Here is a 22,780-nt window from a genome sequence, read left to right as displayed (position 1 = left end):
TCCACCAACATTTTCAAAGAAAAAGAACCTTTTTCTTCGATCAGATCGATATATATTGTCCAAAGGATGCAGATCACTTCATACCCGGCTGTGATGAGCATGTTATATAGAATTATAGACAGACTTGTATTCAATGTGATATATTTTAATGTAGATATAAACTCAACTGATAAAATCTCTAACTTGTTAATTTTATTCCAAATATAGTTTCCAAATGTTTCAACTGTGCATCTCACATTAAAATAATTCCTGGTGATCCTGCCATGAATGTCCTTGTCTAGCTATTTCCTGTAATAGTGTGACACAGCTCTGTTACTGTCTCCCAATTGCTCTCTTGTGTTGTCACCCTGTCACATGGGCCCCTGGTGGAGAATACAAACACCCGTCTTGACATACATTGAGAGAATGAAAAGGAAATATAGTATATATCTACAGGTCAGAATCAAACACCAGTAACCATAGCAGTTGAGAGATTCCCAGTGACCAGCAGGATAAATATATGAGCAGATCATCCTGGCAGATGACACGGGCTTACCTGAGGTGTGAGATCTAAGCACTAGCCACAATTCACCAGAGCTCCTGATGGTGGGGATGGGTTTTGCTACATATTAGTATCAGGTTTTATTCTTCAGGATCGCCCCACCAGGAGGTGAGTAAGCCAGGATCCAAATGCAGATGTAGCAGTTAGGGATCACAGAAGCGTAGAAAGAAAACAAGCCAAAGGTCAGTAACAAGTGGCTGAAGGTTAAGATTAGACAGAAGTGTAGACGAGGATCAAGTCAAGGTCAGTAAAAATGATTGGAGGTTGGGATTAAGCAAAAGCGAAGTCAAGGAACCAGCCAAATATCATTAACAAGTGGTAGCAAAGATATGGATGGCAGAATGAGTAAAAGGAGCAAGATATTGGCTGGAGTTATCTCAATAATCTGGCAAACAGGAAGTGCAAAGGCATGTCTTAAATAGGAGGTTCACAGGAGGAGCAAGGAGTTCAAGATTCACAAAAAACAATAAGTGCATTATCCAAGGTTTATTAAAAATGATTAAAAAGCGATAACATACAAACATGGAAGCCTATAAAGCCATTGAGATGACCCAACGTGGTAGCAGAGTTCCCAACTGGTTTTGAAGTTAGCCTGCTGATGTGTTTCGGGGACGTGTCCCCTTCCTCAGAGCTCTGAGCTCTGCTACCATGTTGGGTCATCTCAGTGGCTTTATAGGCCTTTATGCTTCCATGTTTGTGAGTATGTTATCGCTTTTTTATGTTTTTAAATAAACCTTGGATAATGCGCTTGGTGTTTGAGCCCACTGTGTGCTTCTTTTTCTAGTTTGCGGTTTGATCCCCCAATCACAGGAGGGCTGCACCACCAAGACCTGTTCCAAGGCTAGTTGCACTTCTGAATCTCTCACCCATTGTCTGCTTTCCAGTGTCGATCCCTTTGGAGCGCTGGAGAGATGGTTCTTTTGTGTCACAAGAAACAATGTTCAAGGGCAAGATTATCTTAAGATTCAAGCAAGATGTTGTCCAGCATCCCAGGTGGCTGAACAAGGGGAGCTACTGCCAGATGCAGCAGATCTTGAGGGGTCATATCCTGGTCCTGACATCTAATGAGTAAATAACAATAGAACGTGCTTATATGCTAATGTTAGGTTCTTTGCAAAAAAAAGTGTTTGTTTGCTAGAATGTCTTTGCAGCGAGATGTTCAGAACATTTTGTTGTTCCCCATTCTTGGAACGTCCTGTTTTTCTAAAATTGTAGATACAGTTATACTCCATATATTCTATAGCGAGGCATGTCAGCGTGTGGGTTAGACATTTGCAGTTTGTTTCATTACGAATTGAAATTTGTTCAAGATTTTTGTAATTCGGCTATTTGAATGTATCGGCATTTCCAAATCACAATAGTAACACATTTCAATGAATCTGAAATAAATAATATTTTGAATTTGAACTAAATTGAACGGATATAAGAAACAAATCCGAATATACAAAACAAATTCTGAAAACAAATCATTTGAACATAACGAATATGACAAAACAAAATGATTAACTTACTGTAATGAACGAATCTGAAGCAAAAAACTATTTTTTAGCTCTGTGGGGGTCGCAGTCCCACTGATAAGGTGTTCCAAAATAACAGAAATGAACATCTCTTCAAATTGTTGATATGGTGGAAATTTCTCAGTGAATGAGTTTGTGCTTTGGGGGTCCCACATGATAACAGTCCAGGATTAAAGCTTAAAAGCCTCCCCTTAAATCCTTGGTATACTTACTTTAGTTTAGAAAGCAGAGAGATTCATGCACATGGCGGTTCTGGATATCAGAACCGCCATGTGCATGAATCTCTCTGCTTTCTAAACTTTACTTTTACTTTTTAACTTTTCTCTTCTAAATGTACTTTCAAAACTTTTCACCATGAGCAGAGGTTGATGATTTACTTATTAGTTGGTGGAGAATGCAGGTCTGTCCACAACCTCAGCTGACATGTCAAATTTGTCACTGCCATGGCAAAGTAAGAAACAGACAACTGGGAGAAAATCATAAAGTCCATACATTTCTCTGCTCATTTCTGAGCAAAATGGCAATAATGGCCACAAGTGTAGCATGTATGTGTCAGGGCTCCGGGTATGACCAGAGGTATGTGAACTGACGCAGGGAAACGCAGGCTTCAGATATGTTATAAACAATATAATTTATTAACACTAACAATACAAACGCAGTGCAATACTAAAACATAAACACAGTGCAAACTAACCAAACCAAACAACCCACAGATAACAATACATACAATGCAAGTGTAGTCAGGCAGGCCGGGTCAATAACAACCGGCAGGTAGGAACAGGAGGAGCAGGCAGAGAGTAGTCAGGTCACGAGCCGGGTAAATCAACTAACGGGCAGGTAGGTACAGGGGGTCAGGCAGAGAATGGTCGGGGTCACAAGCCAGGGATCAAACAGGAGAAGTAAGCAGAGATCCGGATCAGGCAGGGTCAGCAACGAGTCAGTCAGGCAGGAACAGGAACAGGAACGCAGGTAACAAGATACAGGGGCCCATAGATAAACACACACCAAGGCAAGACTGCAGGTCTGGCCATCCCTTAAATACACCTCCGTAATCAGCCTCAGGTGTTTGGCTGACTACAGGGTTGAGTCTCTGATTGCTGAGAGCACCCGCTGGCCAGCCCTGGTACTGCAGCCCACAAGGCAGGTGAGTCCCACCATTACTGGCAAGTCCATTCCTGACAGTACCCCCCCCCTCAAGGAGTGGCCTCAGGACGCTCCAAACAGTCCTAGCTGGGCAAAATGTTCCACCGCCCGGGTCTGGTAACTGGCGGGATATCAAAGACTGGCACATTGGGCTGGACTCCGGGCAGCGGCACATCGGGCTGGACTCCGGGCAGCGGCACATCGGGCTGGACTCCGGGCAGAGGCACAGGGCCCCCAGGAGGAGCGGCAGGCACAGGGCCCCCAGGCGGGGCGGCAGGCACCGGGCCCCCAGGCAGAGCGACAGGCACCGGGCCCCCAGGCGGAGCGACAGGCACAGGGCCCCCAGGAGGAGCGGCGGGCACAGGGCCCCCAGGCGGGGCGGCGGGCCCCCAGGCGGATCGGCGGGTGCAAGGCCCACAGGCGGAGCAGCGGGCCCCCAGGAGGGGCGGCGGGTCCCTGGGCGGAGCGGCAGGCACCGGGCCCCCGGGCGGAGCGGCAGGCATCGGGCCCCCAGGCAGAGTGGCGGGCGCCGGGCCCCCAGGCAGAGCGGTGGGCGCCGGATCATCAGGCACGACAGCGGGCATCAGGTCACCAGGCATGACCGCGGGCACTGGGTCATCAGGCATTGGATTGTCTGGCTCGACAGCGGGCATCGGGTTACCAGGTATGACAGCGGGCACTGGGTCACCAGGCATCAGGTCATTCGGCTCGCCAGCGGGCACCGCGTCATCTGGCAAGGCAGTGGGCACCGAGTCACCAGGCACGACAGTGGCCTCTGAGTCAATTGGTACGACAGCGGGCACCGGGTCATCAGGTACCGGATCATCTGGCTCGACAGCAGGCAGCGGGTCATCTGGCGCTGGATCATCTGGCTCGACAGCGGGCATCGGGTCACCAGGCATGACAGTGGGCACTGGGTCATCAGGCATTGGATCGTCTGGCTCGACAGCGGGCATCGGGTCATCAGGCGTTGGATCGTCTGGCTCGACAGCGGGCATCGGGTCACCAGGCACGACAGCAGGCACTGGGTCATCAGGCATTTTATTGACTGGCTCGACAGCGGGCATCGGGTCACCAGGCATGACAGCGGGTACTGGGTCATCAGGCATTGGATCGTCTGGCTCGACAGCGGGCACTGGGTCATCAGGCGTGATAGGATAATCAGGCTGGATCAGTTCATCAGGCTGGGTACAGACATCAGGCTGGGTAGAGACATCAGGCTGAAGTGCGGGTGCTGAGGCACCAGGCTGAACCACGGAAGGCAGGTTCTCAGACGGCAGGCTCACCGGTTTGGATACTGGCAGGATGGTATTGGTTGGAAAGAATTTTCGCTTTTTTCTGGTTTTAACTACTGGAGCACTGCAAGTAAACGCAGGTCTGCAAACGAATGGAGCAGCTGAGGACAGAGAAAAGCTGGAAGATGGAACAGAGGAGGGAGCAGTTGCTACAGAGGACTTCTTTACAGGGTTAAAGAAAGGATAGGTGCAGCGAGTGGGAGCAGAGGACTGGTATGTGGTAGTTAGAGTATACTGGGCAGTCACTGGGGGTGCTGTCGGGGATGCAGGAAGAGTGCCTTGAGTGGAGGAATGATGTTGTAAGCTGACTGAGGCTGGGTGCAACAAATCTGTCCATGTCTGAAGTATGGGTTGAACAAAGCTGAGTTTACACAAAGCCTGTCTGGTCAAAGACTGCACTGCGTTTATACAATCTCTTAGTATCTGTGGTGAACATGCAGAATAACGCTCCAAGAAGCAATCCACATCATCCTCTAATAACCATACCAGGGACTCTACCTGGTCGGCACTAAATGGCGGCAAAAATTCATCCCTGCATTCGGGGGTACCAGATGAAACCAATTCAGCACAAACCTGAATCAATGGCTGCACCTCAGAGAATTCTGTGCCCTGATCTACTAGGCAATGAGCGATTCGTATACATTCTAGCAGTTCATCCCGGGGATACTCCCTCAGAGTCTGATCAGCATATTCTCTGTCATCAAACACTAGCAGAGATACACAACCTCATCAATATCCATCCTTCCCAGCAACAAGCCAAGATGGCTTCCCTGTGCCACTTCTGGTCAGGATTGGCCTTGGTGTAATGTCAGGGCTCCGGGGGTATGACCAGAGGTATGTGAACTGACGCAGGGAAACGCAGGCTTCAGATATGTGATAAACAAGATAATTTATTAATACCAACAATACAAACGCAGTGCAATACTAAAACATAAAACACAGTGCAAATGAACCAAACCAAACCACCCACAGATAACAATACATACAATGCAAGCGTAGTCAGGCAGGCCTGGGTCAATAACAATAGGGCAGGTAGGAACAGGAGGAGCAGGCAGAGAGTAGTCAGGTCACGAGCCGGGTACAGCAACTAATGGGCAGGTAGGTACAGGGGGTCAGGCAGAGAATGGTCGGGGTCACAAGCCAGGGATCAAACAGGAGAAGTCAGCAGAGGTCAGGATCAGGCAGGGTCAGCAACGAGTCAGTCAGGCAGGAACAGGAACGCAGGTAACAAGATACAGGGGCCCATAGAAAAACACACACCAAGGCACAGACTGCAGGTCTGGCCATCCCTTAAATACACCTCCGTAATCAGCTTCAGGTGTTTGGCTGACTACAGGGTTGAGTCTCTGATTGCTGAGAGCACCCGCTGGCCAGCCCTGGTACTGCAGCCCACAAGGCAGGTGAGTCCCACCATTACTGGCAAGTCCATTCCTGACAGTATGTCACCTGGCCTGTCCACCCCAACTGGGACGATTACAAGGGCAAATACAATTTAAATGTTGGGTAAAGCCATACGGGTTGGAAGAGAGGTCTCTTTCATAAAGGCCCTCAAATCCTGGCTGTCTGTGGTACCTAATGTTTTAGGGTTACTTTGAATCCCTCCTCTTCTGTAGTAAAGACCCTTACTGAAATCATAATAATGAGATTGGCAGAGCCAATTTGTTGGAATGAGCACTGACTTTACACTCTGCAGAATCCCTGCCTCTGAAGAATGGGTACAGTCTACATACATCTCCTTCAATTGAAATATAATATAGCCACTACGGTCCATTAAACCCATTACATGAGAGAGTGGAAACATGAATGCATTAACCTATTTGATGGCACTCTCGGAAGAAGCCATCACATCCTCCATGCTCCCAGGGGCATATTTACCATGAGGCAAACATCATGAGAGGACTTCCTTGAGGGGGGTTCTTCTGGGCTGTGCTAGGCAGGGTCACTACTTTACACATGGGGTACTTTTACTTAATGGACTAAATGCAATTTCTCCTGCGCTCCGGGACCCAGGCCGGTGGTGAGTAGATCAAATCCCAGCAAAACAACCACCGGGGCATACAAGGTCGTGCAGCTCCAAACCAAGGCTGGGGAAGCCCGAACAGAACTGTGAAGTAAAACAAGAAGAAGGGCACCAACCTTGCGCATTACCTCAGTAACCAAATTTATTTAGTAAAAGAATGGTACTCACAAACAGCGAATAAAAACAGGCATGTAAGTCCTCCCAGGGACTTCAAAGGCAAGAGGCCAGCGCGAATCCCATCATGGGGGTGGACACTTAAACCATACTCATGACCCAGTAGATGACAAACATGAATGAACTCCAGTAAACTCTCTTGATGTAATATACACCAACACTTAGAGGGACATGCAGAGCCAATGTCCCCTCCAGCGGTCTAGTGTATCACCACTATCTCACTCCCAGGAATGGTATGGGGTGTGTGCACTTCACTTAACTCTTTGTCTTCTATACCTGTGTACAGGATGTGGGCCCCGGTGGTACAGATCTGCTCCTGTTGCTATGGGAGACAGATCGCTGCTGAACATCTCACTCACTGCCAATGGTTATCTCACCTGACACATCTACACACTTAATGACAGACTTCATGTGAACCCTTTATTACCCTTGGTCACCACTGCATCTGCATGCTGTATTAACTCTTGTAGTGACGTCTTCATACCCCAATGTGTTTAGTGACCCGAGCTGTAGACAATATGTGCCGGTTAATTACATTGCACCCCTTTAGTAACATCAGACCAGGCAAGGGCAAAGTTTCAAAAGCTTTATTTAAAGAATACAATAACATGATGGCAATCACAAGTAAGAGTTCATAATAAAGTTCAGACATTCCCCTAGCATCCCTAGTCCCTAGCTAGAGGCTTGTGGCTGCCCCAGCATACCTGCTTAGATTAAATCCATAATTTGATGAATCCATAGTGGGGTTAAACTTTGATTTCAGCAATTCTCTGGTCCTCCAGACTCTGATGACAGCATGGCAGCATTCCATTCCCTGCATCTCTGGGCCCCATTTGACTTTGGCAATCCCTTGTTCTTTTCCCCTTTTTTTTTGGCTTAGACTTTATCTCCTGGGTGCGGACCCTCATTTTCCTATTTATATCATACCTGGGCCATACCCAGCAAAACCCACCATACAGAAAACCTGGGAACATACTTAACGCTTCCTGACTGGCCAGTGTAAATAGCCAGCTGGAACCTCAGCCTGCCTACAAGTGTGTGCAAATAGCTGCAGTCCAACTGCTGGCTATGGAGGGCCTTCAATTTGCTGAGTATTGATCTGCTGCATATCATAGTGTCACCTACTTGTATACTAATGGATGTAACTGACACTGAGTGTACCTGAAGGCATTAAATAAGGTGATCACAATTCACAGGGCAAAGGTAAGTCTAATATGTGGCTGCCTCCAGATGCCTGGGGCCACTTATCAAAACTTCAGCCATAGATCATGTTACTGCTTATCCCATACAACAGCAGAGGTGAAGAGTGCCCCAAACTCATTCTTAGCAACCAGATTAATTTAGCAAAAAAAGTTAACGAGAATTCAGAGAAATATTCACTGTGAGAGGGACTGAAGCTTCCCTATCAGCATACCTTTCCACTACAAGCCCTGCAGCAAGTTCTACCCGCAGCCATTGAGTGTCAGTCCCAATCCACCAGTCCCAGTGGAGGAAACCCCTGTCCGTAGATGAATAGATGCATGACTAGTTGGAAAAGTAACAGCCCAACTACTACCTGGAATTTGCTGTCAGAAATAGTTTGTAGTTTCAGGTAGTGCAGCTGATAATGGATGATTTGTGCAGACATTAGCAGCTTTAAACTGATGTTCACCCAACAGCAAAGGGTCATGTTGAGCATTACAAATTAAGTTTGAAAAATGAAAAAAGCAAAGTTTCCTGAGCAGTCAAGTCTAAAATGAGATGAAGCCCCGAGTTTGCCACTAATATCTATAGGCCCCCAACCCTATGAACTTACAGTATCTCCTTTTGAGATAATCGTAAGTTCAAGCTCCTAAGACTGGACTTCGTTGTATTCTTTATCTTGCTTTTTAGAGCTTAGAACTGAACAAGTAATACATGTGAATCTTATACTCTGACCTGCGTCCCCAAAGTATTTTCTTCATTGCCAGATCCTGAACTAAGAACACTCAACACTACCTCTGTACCAGAGACTGGGGATTGGTCCAGTAACACCTTGCCAAGTCTCTGCAGCATCACTGAGACGGCCTTTCCAGGCTTTCTAGACTAATTCTACATCAGGCAAGGATGAAGGGTTTAAATCACATAGTAAATTGCAGTGCTACAGTAACTACAAAGAATACAGACAAATCACTCCGGACCCTCTCAAATCAATCAAAAAGGAAAAAGTGCATCCATGTTCATTATGCCAGCCAATGATTGCGGCAAAAAAAAAGTCTCAGTGTTCAAATAATTAAAGTGTTCACCATGTGATATATAAACACTCCATAGTGTGGCCTCCACCTTTACATAAAATGCAGACTCACCAGAACAACTTGCTGTCTAATTATAGGACAGGAATGAGTGCCTAAAACATAGAAAGTCTCTCTCTCCCTCCCAAGGTCCAGGATAACATACACTCTGAAGCCAGGAATGGGGCATCTGTTCACATCTCCAGCTTTCCCGGGATCAAATACACTCACATCAACAAGGATACACTGATTAAACTGAAACATTCCTCGCAGTGTAGTCACTTTAATGGAAATCGAAAATGAGTGCGACATTTCAATAAAAAAATGGTTTAAAAAAAAAAAATAAAATACATATATATACTGTATATATGTACACATGCCTCTGTACAAAAGTTACACAGGAGGCCACAGACCAACAAGGAATGGCGGCACGAACTTCGGCAATACACCTCAAACCCAACGCCGTTTTGTGCGATCTTCAGGGGTATAGGATGAAGGTATGTCCATCTGGAGCCACACTGTTAGGGATCCGGGTATGACCAGAAATGTGTGGACTGACACAGGGAAGTAGCAGGCTTCAGGAACACAGGCGTAGTCAGGCTGGAGAGGTGGAATGGTCAGGCAGGCCATAAGGTACTGTCAGGTGCCGCCTGGCAGTGTCTCTAGCAGCCCACAGCACGGATTTCCTCAGGGCGCGGGGTCTAAGTCCCAGCCTGCTATTCACCAGGGCACCTGATGGTGGGGATGGACTTGGTGCAGACTGGAACCAGGTCACGACCCCTGAGTGCGTCCGGCTGTGGTAGAGAGTACTGGCAGGGGAGTGCAGGAACGGAGTATGATGGGAAGAGGCAGGCAGACTTACTAAAGGTGATCCATGCGGGATGGATGGATGGATCGTCAGGTGAAGTAAGCGTAGTCAGACAGACCGGGTCGGTATCATGCGGGCAGCGTGGTACAGGAGGAGCAAGCAGAGAATGGTCGGGGTCACAAGCCAGGTTCAGCAGGTAGCGGGCAGCGCGGTACCGAGGATCAGGCAGAAGGATGGTCAGGCAAGCCAGGGGTTCAACAGGAGACGGTCAGCAAAGGTCAGGATCAAAGCAGGGTCAGCAACGAGGCAGGAACACAGGTTACCAGGTACAGGGGCTCATGGGAAACATACACCAAGGCCCTGATCACAGGCCTGGTCATTCCTTAAATACACTTCCTGCAATCAGCTTCAGGTGTTGGCTGACTGCAGGAGTGAGCTTCTGGCTGCTGAGAGCACCCGCTGGTCAGCCCTGGTACTGCAGCCCACACGGCAGGTGAGTCCCACCACCAGTGCTGAGTCCATTCCTGATAGTACCCCCCCCTCAAGGAGGGGCCTCAGGATGCTCCAAACAGTCCTTAGTGGGCAAAATGTTCCACCACCCGGGTCAGGTAACTGGCTGGATATCTTACTGCCGGAGCCAACCGGCTGGCTGGGTTTCCTGCTGGCAGACTTCTCTTTATGTAGGGGAACCCAGGAAGGCAGTTCGCTGGACACAGGATTTCCAGGAGTAGGCTGGGAATCAGTTATTGGCCAGTTTAGCTGGACATCAGGGGCTGGCACATCAGGCTGCGCAGCGTGCAGAGGCACGACAGCGGGCACCGAGTCATTTGGCACGACAGCGGGCACCGAGTCATCAGGCAAGTCAGTGGGCACCGAGTCACCAGGCAAGTCAGCGGGCACCAAGTCACCGGGCAAGTCAGCGGGCACCGAGCCATCTAGCAGAACCGCGGGCACCCGGTCACCAAGCTCGACAGCGGGCACCGAGTCATCTGGCATGACAGTGGGCACGTCACGGGCACCGAGTCATCTAGCTCGACATCGGGCACCGAGTCATCTGGCACGACAGCGGGCACTGAGTCATCTGGCCCGACAGTGGGCACCGAGTCATCTGGCCCAACAGTGGGCACCGAGTCATCTGGCCCGACAGCGGGCACTGAGTCATCTAGTAGAACCGCGGGCACCAGGTCACCAAGCTCGACAGCGGGCACCGAGTCATCTGGCATGACAGCGGGCACCGAGTCACTGGGCAAGTCGGCGGCCACCGAGTCACCGGGCACGTTGGCGGCCACCGAGTCACCGGGCACGATGGCGGCCACCGAGTCACCGGGCACGGAGTCATCGGGCACCGAGTCATTTGGCAGAACCGCGGGCACTGGGTCGTCTGGCTGGATCGGGTCATCAGGCCGGATCGGGTCATCGGGCATCAGGGCATCAGGCTGGGCAATGGAAGGCGGGTCCTCAGACGTCAGGCTGACTGGTTTGGATACTAGCAGGATGGTACTGGTTGGAAAGAATTTTCACTTCTTCTTGGGTTTACTGGAGCACTGTAAGTGAATGCAGGTCTGTAAACAGATGGAGCAGCTGAGGACAGGGAAGAGCCGGAGGATGGAACAAAGGAGGGAGCAGTTGCTACAGAGGGCTTCTTTACAGGGTATAAGGCAGGATAGGTGCAGCGAGTGGGAGCAGAGGACTGACATGTGGTAGTTAGCAGAGTATACTGGGCTGTCACTGGGGGTGCTGTGGGAATGCAGGAAGAGTGCCTTGAGCAGAGGAATGGTTAGAAGCAGGACTGGGTTGTTGCAAGCTGACTGAGGCTGGATGTAACAGATCCGACCATGTCTGCAGTACTGGCTGAACAAAGCTCAGCTTACACAAAGCCTGTCTGACCAAAGACTGCACTGCGTTTATACAATCCCTTAATACCTGTGGTGAACATGCAGAATAACGCTCCAAGAAGCACTCCGGATCATTCTCTAATAACCATACCAGGGACTCTACCTGGTCTGCACTAAATGGTGGCAAAAAGTCATCCCTTCCCTCAGGGGCACCAGACGAAGCCAACTCTACACAAACCTGAATCAAAGGTTGCACCTCAGAGAACTCTGTGCCCTGATCCACTAGAAAATGAGCGATCCGTATGCATTCTAGAAGCTGATCCCGGGTATACTCCTGAGTGCGTCCGGCTTTGGTAGAGAGTACTGGCAGGGGAGTGCAGGAACGGAGTATGATGGGAAGAGGCAGGCAGACTTACTAAAGGTGATCCGTGCGGGATGGATGGATCGTTGGGTGAAGTAAGTGTAATCAGACAGGCCGGGTCGGTATCATGCGGGCAGCGTGGTACAGGAGGAGCAAGCAGAGAATGGTCGGGGTCACAAGCCAGGTTCAGCAGGTAGCGGGCAGCGCGGTACTGAGGATCAGGCAGAAGGATGGTCAGGCAAGCCAGGGATTCAACAGGAGACGGTCAGCAAAGGTCAGGATCAAAGCAGGGTCAGCAACGAGGCAGGAACACAGGATACCAGGTACAGGGGCTCATGGGAAACATACACCAAGGCCCTGATCACAGGCCTGGTCATTCCTTAAATACACTTCCTGCAATCAGCTTCAGGTGTTGGCTGATTACAGGAGTGAGCTTCTGGCTGCTGAGAGCACCCGCTGGTCAGCCCTGGTACTGCAGCCCACACGGCAGGTGAGTCCCACCACCAGTGCTGAGTCCATTCCTGACACACACCTACTATTGGAACCTCTATGATGTCAGCAATCCAGGCAGCTCATGTGATTGAGTTACCAGCCAAGTCACTGCTTGGTGAGAAGCTACTTTCTAAGTTGAATGGAAATTTCCTACAAGTGTTTGTTTGTAATTTTCTGCTATTTATGTGCTACCTTTTAGTCATGTTGCTTAAAGTGTTACTAAACCCCGGACTATATCCCCTCTCCCTGGACCCTGCATTCACTATATCCGGTCTCTTCTGACTCTGAATTCACTATATCCGCTCTCCCCTGTAAGGGAAAATGGAGCAGCCATTTATTGAATTAGATGGCCTAACAACCTATTTATTTTATTTCCTTGTTTCTGTATGAGAAACAACAGTTTCACACCTCATGTTCTCTCCTGCTGGCTCAACATTTTCTACTTCCAGTTCACACCACCTATTGTCTACAAGACTATTGTCACAGCCTTTGAAGATCTGTTAAACAACAAAGGACACTGGAAGTAACAATAACATATGGATAACTATTCGCATCTCAATGAGTTACACCAAAGATACAGATGACTCTTCAAAGAAAGATCAGATAGCTAGTTACCACCCACTGTAGAGCATATAAATTGTATTAGAAAACCTTAGTAAGATAGAGCATTTCTTTGAATCCAACACCATGTAATGTTCTGCTCTCCCTGCATGGAGGTCTAGCTACATGCTTGTATAATAAACATCTACTTTACAATCTGGCTTCAGCAGTCAAAATGTTACTGAAACCCATGAGTTTTGGGTTTCCCCGTCAATTTGGTCCTTCGAGCCGGAAAGGGAAACTCTACAGACATCGTTTAGACACAGAAGGACAGCACAACCTGGGAAGTCATCTCTGCTGGCATTGGTAAGCTAACTTTCTGCTTACTATGATTCCCCTTGTGCTGGGCCTTTGTATGTAAAGTCGATGTTGTGGAAAAGTACCCTTTCCAAGAACCTTGACTGTTGAATTTTTTTCTTTTCTTTTTACTTTCCATACTATCTGTTACTTATTACTGTCCTTTTGCATGAATGTGTTCTGCTGAATGATTTGCCCTATTTCAGGTGCAATGTGTGGTTAGGTAGGATCTCTGCAGTTCCTGTTACCGGGCGACTGGGCAGGTCAGGGATCGGGTCTTCTGACTCAAAATATCTTGAGGTATGACTGATAAGGTACTAAGTGTGGTGGGGCCACGTGGTCCATTGCCATGGGTGACAGGCTGCTTAAAAAAACAGCACTGGTTGAAACATTAGTACCAGTTTTGATTGATGAAGCTTTCTTCTTTTTTTCTCTTCTGCGTGGCTCTCCATAAAGTCACACCATAAGTAGAGGAACTGTCTTTTCTATTCTACAGCAGTGTCTATAAACTGATGTGAAAGACTTTTTAGGGAAACAAAGCTATCCGATACTATACTTTCTCTAAAAAGTTCTATAATCTTTTCCTATTGAAATTTTGGTTGCTTTGGTTGTACTGTATTGATCTCTTTATGCGCTGCCATGTGTTTTACATATAAGTGGACTGTCTCTCTTTTTGTAGAAAGAAGTATTTTTTATTTTTTTTTTTACATTCCTGAATTGTTTTACTCTGTATAACCGAATCCCCTCAGCCTATGTGACTGAGGTGTCCCTGTTCGGTCTGTGTGGCTGATTTATGCATAGTATAGTCTGGTATATATCCTTGGCCAGGATTGGGGGCCAGATATACGGTTCCTGCTATTATCTAGGTATATCGTATCTTTGCATATGATCGTGGGGGCCTAGTAATAGATGAATTCTGACATTATCTAGGTATATCGTATCTTGCATTTGATCGTGGGGGCCTAGTAATAGATTAATTCTTGAGGAAGTCTCACCACCGTGTGAGATGGGGAATTGTACCACCGTGTACACCCCAAATGGGTATCTGTGTGATACCACTGGGAGCTCCTCCTGGATTGCCAAAGTACATGATATATAACTTTGGAACAGGAGTGGCTGAATCCCTCAAGGAATGGAACCAAGGCACACAGGGGTTTAGTACCCCTAGAAGGGAAATTTCACCTTAAACTCTTGAAAGAATGTAAAAAAAAAAAAAAAAAAAAAGGGGAAATAATGAGATCTATATATAGATTTGAGGTACAGTCCAGAAAAAATAAAAAAATAAGAGAGAATGCAGCCTTATTAGAGAAATGTGCTCATATTTTTGTCTAGAATTTAAGCAAGCGAATTGTGAGAGTATGTTGTTGTGATAAGATGTGTGAGATCCATGGATTGTATGTTGTATTGTCTGGGTTGACTGTATTAATGTGCCTAAAGTGTCGTGTCAGCAAAATATTTGACAATACTGATTCAATATCAGTGGCATAATGATTTGTTTTGTGTTTGTTACTTATGTTTTAAGGTGATGTGATGTTGCAAGTAAAGGTAACGAGTCAATACCATGTTGGTCATGGCAACATCTAGAAGATAAACACATTTTGATCTTAAAATTACTAAATTTTGATTTTTGACTTTTAGAAGTTTAAACAAATTGAGACATGATTGGGGTAACTAATCACTTAAAATCGTAAAGCTATAAGTGTAATATGCAGAAGTTTTGCACTTTCCAATTTAGGAATGTGATAAATTTAATGTAGGAAAAACAAAACAAAAAACATGTAAAATTGGTTTGGACATTTAAGCCACACCCATTGCCGTTATTAAAATTGATAAAAAGTCAAGGGGAATATTAAAAGAATTAGTGACATGTAAAAAGCATTTTCACTGATCTTATTTAAAGTTTAAAAATCAGGAGTGCTGTCTCATATGTTTAAGGTGCTGACAGCCCACCGAGTGCTGACCCCCCTTTTTCTTTAACACAGGTTAATTGCATGGTTTGTGAATGAGAACAGCTGTGTGGTCATGCAAATTTACTGAGCCAAGTGAACTCTAAAAGGAAATCAGATGTTAATAGTGAATTGTTATGTGTATTCACTATCTTGTGTTTGTTTTTTAGAAGATACAGTTTTGGAAGTTTCCAGTGTGTTCAGTATGGTGAAGTATAACTCTTGCACACAAATGGTAGCTTACTAAAAGGTTTACATTGAGCTGCTCATTTTTAACCATGGTGTATAATAATAATAATTTTTTTCTTAATGGTATACCATAAACAAAATCCACGTGGTAATAATTAATTTGACGTCAATAATTTTTGGTATTAGAAAAGTGCACTGTTAGAACAACTAAGAGAAAATTTTAAAAGTATGTACTGTACGTTTTGTTGTTAGATCTTTAACCATTGGTTTATTAGGAGGAAAGTGTCATGTTTGTTACTAAATGTAATTGATGCTTATTCATCAGATTAGATCAATGCCTTGGACTTCTTTCAGGCTTTCAGAACGGAAGATCACAGCCTTCATAAAAAAAATAAATCAACCAATGGAAGTATTCCAAATTGTTTTCTTCCTTGTTTTATTAGTCTGTTTTCTTTTGTAAATACTTAAATGTTTCACCCCCATTAGCTGATATTGGTGTAGTTGGTTAAGTTTGTACCTTCTTTGGAAGTTCCTAGTTGCCTATTTATTGGGTGTTAGATCTTCTTTGTTGTGTGTTCTGATCTAACATGTATGGGCTCTGGTATTAACGAGTTCAACACTCTAAGGGAGGTCCCCAAACGAACCAGACAAAGCCAGAAATCCCCTGATACCAGTGACAATAGAACTGAGCATTTTCTATCTTATAAAGTTTTTATATTATTGTGAAAGTTTGACTATTAAGTTGAATAATTGTTTCTCTATTTTAACACCTATAATATCCTAAGAAATATAATTCATGTATGTTAGTGTTACTATATTGATTGTTAAGCTCAGTTAGATATTGTCAAGATTTTAAATTAAAGCTATGTCAGGGTCTTCAGCTTTTCTTCAGATCTGTCTCCTCTATTTCCAAAGAGCAGCAGGGGTATGCTGGTACATGTAGTTCCATGACTTTAAATTATAAGGTTCTGCTGTTGCCTATTGTCCCACAAGACTTGTGTTTAAGGCTGCTTAACCTCCTGCTGATGATTTAATGAACCCAGCCAGGCCATCTCTTCTCATTCTAATGTGGCTCATTGCCTCAGGCTTTACACCTTAAAGGTCCTAGCAGATTGTCTCTGTGTCTCCGAATGTGTTTCAATCCTGTTTCCTGTTTGGTGTCACCGTACATCTCTATCTGCTCTTAGAGACTCCTGTTTGTTTGCTTTCTTTACTACCTACTCCTAGTTTTCTGTTCCCAGTGTCTGTGTGTTTCTATGCATGTCAGCTTGAACTGAGCTCCCAACTGTCCAGTGATCCCTGTGCCTCATCACTGCAAGGGGTTCTTATTTATCAGTTAGTAATTCCCAGTAGCTTCCTGCCTGGGTGAGTACGAGGACCGCAACCTGGGGACTGTCTGCAGCAAACCCATCTCTACCTTCAAGAGCTCTGGAGAAGACAAGGCAGTTCCTTAGACTCTGCGCCTCGGCCCTTACAAGGGCCCTCGCCCTTGTTACATGTGCGGACATGCTGTGTTCTCCCCAGATGATACTGTTGGGTATCCTTCCGTTCTTAGACTCCTTGATATATCAGCTGTATCCTGTGTGCCTGCATTCCCTGTGAGCTCTGATCCCCAGTGCTACAAGTGTTTCTTACTAGCATTTTGTGTCCTGCTTGACTTTAAGACCAGTACCCCAGTGCTAAACTGTCCTCCTGCCAAGTCCTGTATTCTGTGCTCTCCAAGTCTCCTGTCTCTGTGCTTACATGTTCCTGGTCAACTGTAAGGTCACTGATCCCAGCCATACATGATAGGCCCTTTTTAAGATGGCCGATTGTTCATGATTGAATTCTGAATAGTGTAGTTAAGTTTGGATGACGACTGAGCAACACATTATACAAAGTGAGAATGGTTTCTCCTCGTATTAAGATGTATTTCTTTTCTTCTAGGTCTTATTGTCTCTATAACACAGATTTACTTCGGCAGAAAAATAAAAACGCCATGGCTTCATGGGCATTTTTGTTAAATACCTAATGTTGGACTAGCAATCTGAATGACGCCATCTTCAAAAATATCCTCCCTTATTCCTGGACTTCTTGACATCAGCCACAAACAACAGTGATGGAGAAAAGTGGTTTCAAAACTTTTGAGTATCTGAAGAACATTTCCACTTATCATTTCAGCTGTCCATGAATAGAAGTCAAAGCTCAATTTGCTATAGTTGCAGCAGATCTGCACACCTACCAGAAGTTTCTTGTCATGTGGACTGCGATGGTCCTGAAGAAAATATTATGTATGAACATTGTACGAGTTCTTAGGTGTTGCAGTACAGTCTTATGAAGGACTAGCTGTCAAGGATACATTGGAGGAATCAACTACAGACTTGGCGTTCATAAACAGTTAGCCCAACACACAGTTTTTTTAGACTTTTTGATTTTTAATTTTGTTTAATGTTTTGCATTTTTTAGCCTTTGTGAAGCAAAATTAGATTTTTCTGCAGAAGTAAATTGGATGTATAAATCAGGAGAAATATGGACTAGAAAGAAATATTAGGCAAACAAAGTGAGATGTATGAGAATTTAAGGGAGGAATTGTAAAGCAAACATGTTTCTCAAATTTCTTTTTAGGAAGGGATAATTGTTTGGACAATATGATGTCCAAGAGGAGGGATTGTAAGGGAAAATGGAGCAGCCATTTATTGAATTAGATGGCCTAACAACCTATTTATTTTATTTCCTTGTTTCTGTATGAGAAACAACAGTTTCACACCTCATGTTCTCTCCTGCTGGCTCAACATTTTCTACTTCCAGTTCACACCACCTATTGTCTACAAGACTATTGTCACAGCCTTTGAAGATCTGTTAAACAACAAAGGACACTGGAAGTAACAATAACATATGGATAACTATTCGCATCTCAATGAGTTACACCAAAGATACAGATGACTCTTCAAAGAAAGATCAGATAGCTAGTTACCACCCACTGTAGAGCATATAAATTGTATTAGAAAACCTTAGTAAGATAGAGCATTTCTTTGAATCCAACACCATGTAATGTTCTGCTCTCCCTGCATGGAGGTCTAGCTACATGCTTGTATAATAAACATCTACTTTACAATCTGGCTTCAGCAGTCAAAATGTTACTGAAACCCATGAGTTTTGGGTTTCCCCGTCACCCCGGACCCTGCATTCACTATGTCCGCTCTCCCCGGACCCCGCTTTCACTATATCCGCTCTCCCTGGACCCCGCATTCACTATATCCCCTCTCCCTGGACCCCGCATTCACTATATCCGGTCTCTCTGGACCCCGCATTCACTATATCCGCTCTCCCCGGACCCTGCATTCACTATATCTGCTCTTCCCGGACCCTACATACACTATATCCGCTCTCCCTGAACCCCGCATTCACTATATCTGCTCTCCCCGGACCCCGCATTCACTATATCCACTCTCCCCGGACCCTGCATTCACTATATCCGCTCTCCCCGGACCCCGCATTCACTATATCCACTCTCCCCGGACCCCACATTCAGTATCGTGATTTGTCTGTTACCAAGACTATTGGACTCCCTGCCCAGTGCAGAATCTGCCAGCCACTGACATAGGTCCATGCACACCAACAATACAGACTCAGTCTTGGGGATGTCTTTGTAGAGTTTTGATGAAAAACTTGGAATGGGAGGAGTTTAGGGGTCCAGGATATTCCAAAACGATCACAGGTAATCCTTTAGCACAAACCCTTCTAGCTGCAGACACACATGAAAGTCTCACAGTAGGCCTTACTCACAATGTCCCTGGATCTGGCTGCCACCCAGCTTTCACAGGAAGTTCCTCTGTGAGCAAAATAAAAGATCCTTCTGCAGACCAGGGCTTCAGAACAATGTCTTCCAGAAAAACTCTTTAGAAATCTTCTCCAGGTCATCAGCACAACTCCTGCTAAGGCTCAAACTGCAGTTCTTGTCTCAGTATAGCTGCCTCCAAGGATAGCAGCCCCAGGAGAACAGGAACCCTTCCTAGCAGAGAAAGGCTCCTCTGGAAAGGCCTCCCAAACATTTATTGACCCCCCAGCCATCTGTTGGATGCCCCTTTTCCAGGGATTGGCTGAGGAATTATAAATATTCATAACTGCGTATCTGACTCCCCCTGCCCTATGTTCTGGAAGCTTCTCCAAGAAGCAGGAGGGAAAAATCAAACACCCAGCTCAGAAAGCCCTGACTAGACAAAAACAATAGATCCATGCTCCACTGGCTACAGTGAAGTCAGCAACTAACAGCCTAAGTAGAGGAAGGTGCCACTGTCTGTATGTTTTGAAGTATATTTACATTTATATTATAAGTTCATTAGTCAATGGGGTTGTAGTGGATAAAAAAAATATATATATATATATGCTGTATATATTCTACCAATAAATGTAGTTTTGCATATTCTACACATAAACCTTTCTTTGTTTTCTTATACCATATATAATCACTTAAATGAACAAATGTTTATGAACAGGATCGTTCTATTTCCACATGAAACATTTCCTACCACGTGCATTTTTACGTTTCCTAATAATGGATAAAGTGCAGCGCTAAAATCAACAAGCAGAGAAATCGATCTGTAAAATTCGATCTAAAAAGTTCGATCCCACATTATGTTATCAAATGTTCGTTTAGTTCATCAATATGATATAAAAGTGGGCACAGCTATGAGGAATCCAAAAATGGCGAAAATGCGCACTCACCGACCGCGCATAGGAAATGCGCATGTGTGTATTAAATCCCACAGACACCGATCTCCCTCTGGAAGGAATGTCATCAAACGATAGTCTGCTGGGCTCACAAGACCTCCTCAGGATCAGGATAGATCAGCCGGATAAGAATCCCTCCAAGTGAAGGCTTCCCTCCTCTGGATGTAGTATGGAATTGGAAGCTGTGTCTGCTGACCCCTCAAAGAGGGGCAAAAAGTGGAAGAGTACCCATAGTGTAGTATGTCACAAAAACTTTATTAACAACAAGCTTAGTGCAGCGTAGATCTGTGCAGGTGCTGGCAAATGCCAGGAATAAAATGCAACCCTCTGTTTCCCTGCATTTTATTCCTGGCATTTGCCAGCACCTGCACAGATCTACTCTGCACTAAGCTTGTTGTTAATAAAGTTTTTGTGACATACTACACTATGGGTACTCTTCCACTTTTTGCCCCTCTTTGAGGGGTCAGCAGACACAGCTTCCAATTCCATACTACATCCAGAGGAGGGAAGCCTTCACTTGGAGGGATTCTTATCCGGCTGATCTATCCTGATCCTGAGGAGGTCTTGTGAGCCCAGCAGACTATCGTTTGATGACATTCCTTCCAGAGGGAGATCGGTGTCTGTGGGATTTAATACACACATGCGCATTTCCTATGCGCGGTCGGTGAGTGCGCATTTTCGCCATTTTTGGATTCCTCATAGCTGTGCCCACTTTTATATCATATTGATGAACTAAACGAACATTTGATAACATAATGTGGGATCGAACTTTTTAGATCGAATTTTACAGATCGATTTCTCTGCTTGTTGATTTTAGCGCTGCACTTTATCCATTATTATTTTACCTAAGGCGGTTGTGATCTCCTTTTAGTGCTATTAGCTGCTTACTTTCTTATTATACAGGAGCGCTCACTACACTTTTACATTTTTACGTTTCCTGATTGAAGATCTCATTAACCGTTAGAATGTTGTTCCTTCAGATAAGAAACAAGACACATGTTCTGTTATTTGCTTTTGATTTCTCATCACTACGGTCAAAATTGACCTTCCATTTGTCCCTATTAGCCTTTCCAACTTTGTATCAAAAAAATTTCCCACTCACATGTAAAACAGCATAATCCAGCTTTTACCCATATCATGGGTGTATGTGCATGGTTGTGGGTGATCCAAGATGGCCCCCATGCTGGAACTGATATGGGTAAAAGCTGGATTATGCTGTTTTACATGTGAGTGGGAAATTTTTTTGATACTTGAGTATTAAAATACTGATTTACACTATGGAGGATCTCTGTTTGTTTCTGCTATGATCCTCTGTAAGAGAACGACCAGTTGAGTTGGAGTACTAAAGAGGATTGCTGATCTGTGGGAATTTCCAGGAGGGTCCATCTGGTGGTGATGAGGATATCCCTGTGAAAGTGTGACTTAACCTTGAAAAGCGAGCTGGCCCTTGTGGTCACTGTAAGGAGGTGAAGGGGCATTTTGGCTAATTCTGGATTCATGGTTTGGCACTGGATTCACTTCACGTTGGGTTGAGTTTACACGTGATTTATTTTTGTGGAGCACTATTTAATATTATAAGTGCAGCGTGTGGACTTGGAGTGGACATTTATTTTCACTGAGCGTGGTTTGTACACTTGCACTGTGTTTTTATGTTCATATATATATTTTTTGATCCCTTAAATTGAGGGAATCATCCGAAATGTATTTAATGTAGTGTTTTGCACTTTATTATATAACATTTATTTATAGTTTATTTTTATACACGGTTTAATGAGTGATATTTAGAATTGTGATGCACATGTTACTATTTATTTAGCGCTACACCAATTTATTTATTTACTTTTACTTTGTATCTTTTCTCTTTTAAATAAACATTCACAACTTTCAACCCTGAGTAGAGGTCGTTGATCTCCTTATCACAGGCATGGTCCACCATTGTCACTGTGTGGGGGGGGGGCAGCCCAGAACTATGATGTACAATCATGTGAGACTATAGTGATTGGGTTTACTTCTACATTGTATTTTAACAGATGCAGATATGGTAGCACTCAATGCCTGTTTACTGGCTGCTCTCTACCTCTGGAACACGTTCTCACTTCAGGGCTGCCATATAAAATCCTAGTAATTGTCTCAGGTATGACATACGATGGAGCAATGAAACATGAAGTAAAGAAAATATTATTATACAGGATTTATGGCGCCAACAGTTTGCTCAGCGCTTTACAATATAACGGGAGACAATACAGCAACAATACAGTTCAATACAAGAGGGATAGGAGGACCCGATCCTGGGAGCTTACAATCTAGGAGGGAGGGGCTAGTGGTACAAAAGGTAATAACTGTGTGGGATGGACTGGTAGGAGGAGTAGAAGATTCCATTATTAGCTGAGAGCAGGATATGCTTCCCTGAAGAGATAGGTTTTCAGAGATTGCCTAAACGAGGGCAGAGTAGGAGATAGTCTGATAAATTGGGATAGAGAGTTCCAGAGGATGGGGGAGGCTCTGGAGAAGTCCTGGAGATGAGCATGGGAGGAGGAGACAAGGAAGCTAGAGTGTAGGAGGTGATGCGAGGAGCGGAGAGTACGTTTGGGTGATACTTGGAG

The 22,780-nt window shown here is 45.2% G+C and overlaps 1 protein-coding gene across 1 annotated transcript in view; it reads right to left on the bottom strand.

Moving 5' to 3' along the window:
* LOC149437865 (uncharacterized) overlaps positions 1-22,780 on the bottom strand; it is a 69,899-nt gene that overhangs the window by 14,569 nt on the left and 32,550 nt on the right. The window lies entirely within an intron of this gene.

Source organism: Staurois parvus, unplaced genomic scaffold (assembly GCF_062004578.1).
Source record: "Staurois parvus isolate SC_StPar_1 unplaced genomic scaffold, SC_StPar_1.0 ptg001252l, whole genome shotgun sequence".
NCBI lineage: Eukaryota > Metazoa > Chordata > Amphibia > Anura > Ranidae > Staurois > Staurois parvus.
Note: the sequence above shows the minus strand (reverse complement) of the source record. Positions and strands in the feature narration are given on the sequence as shown.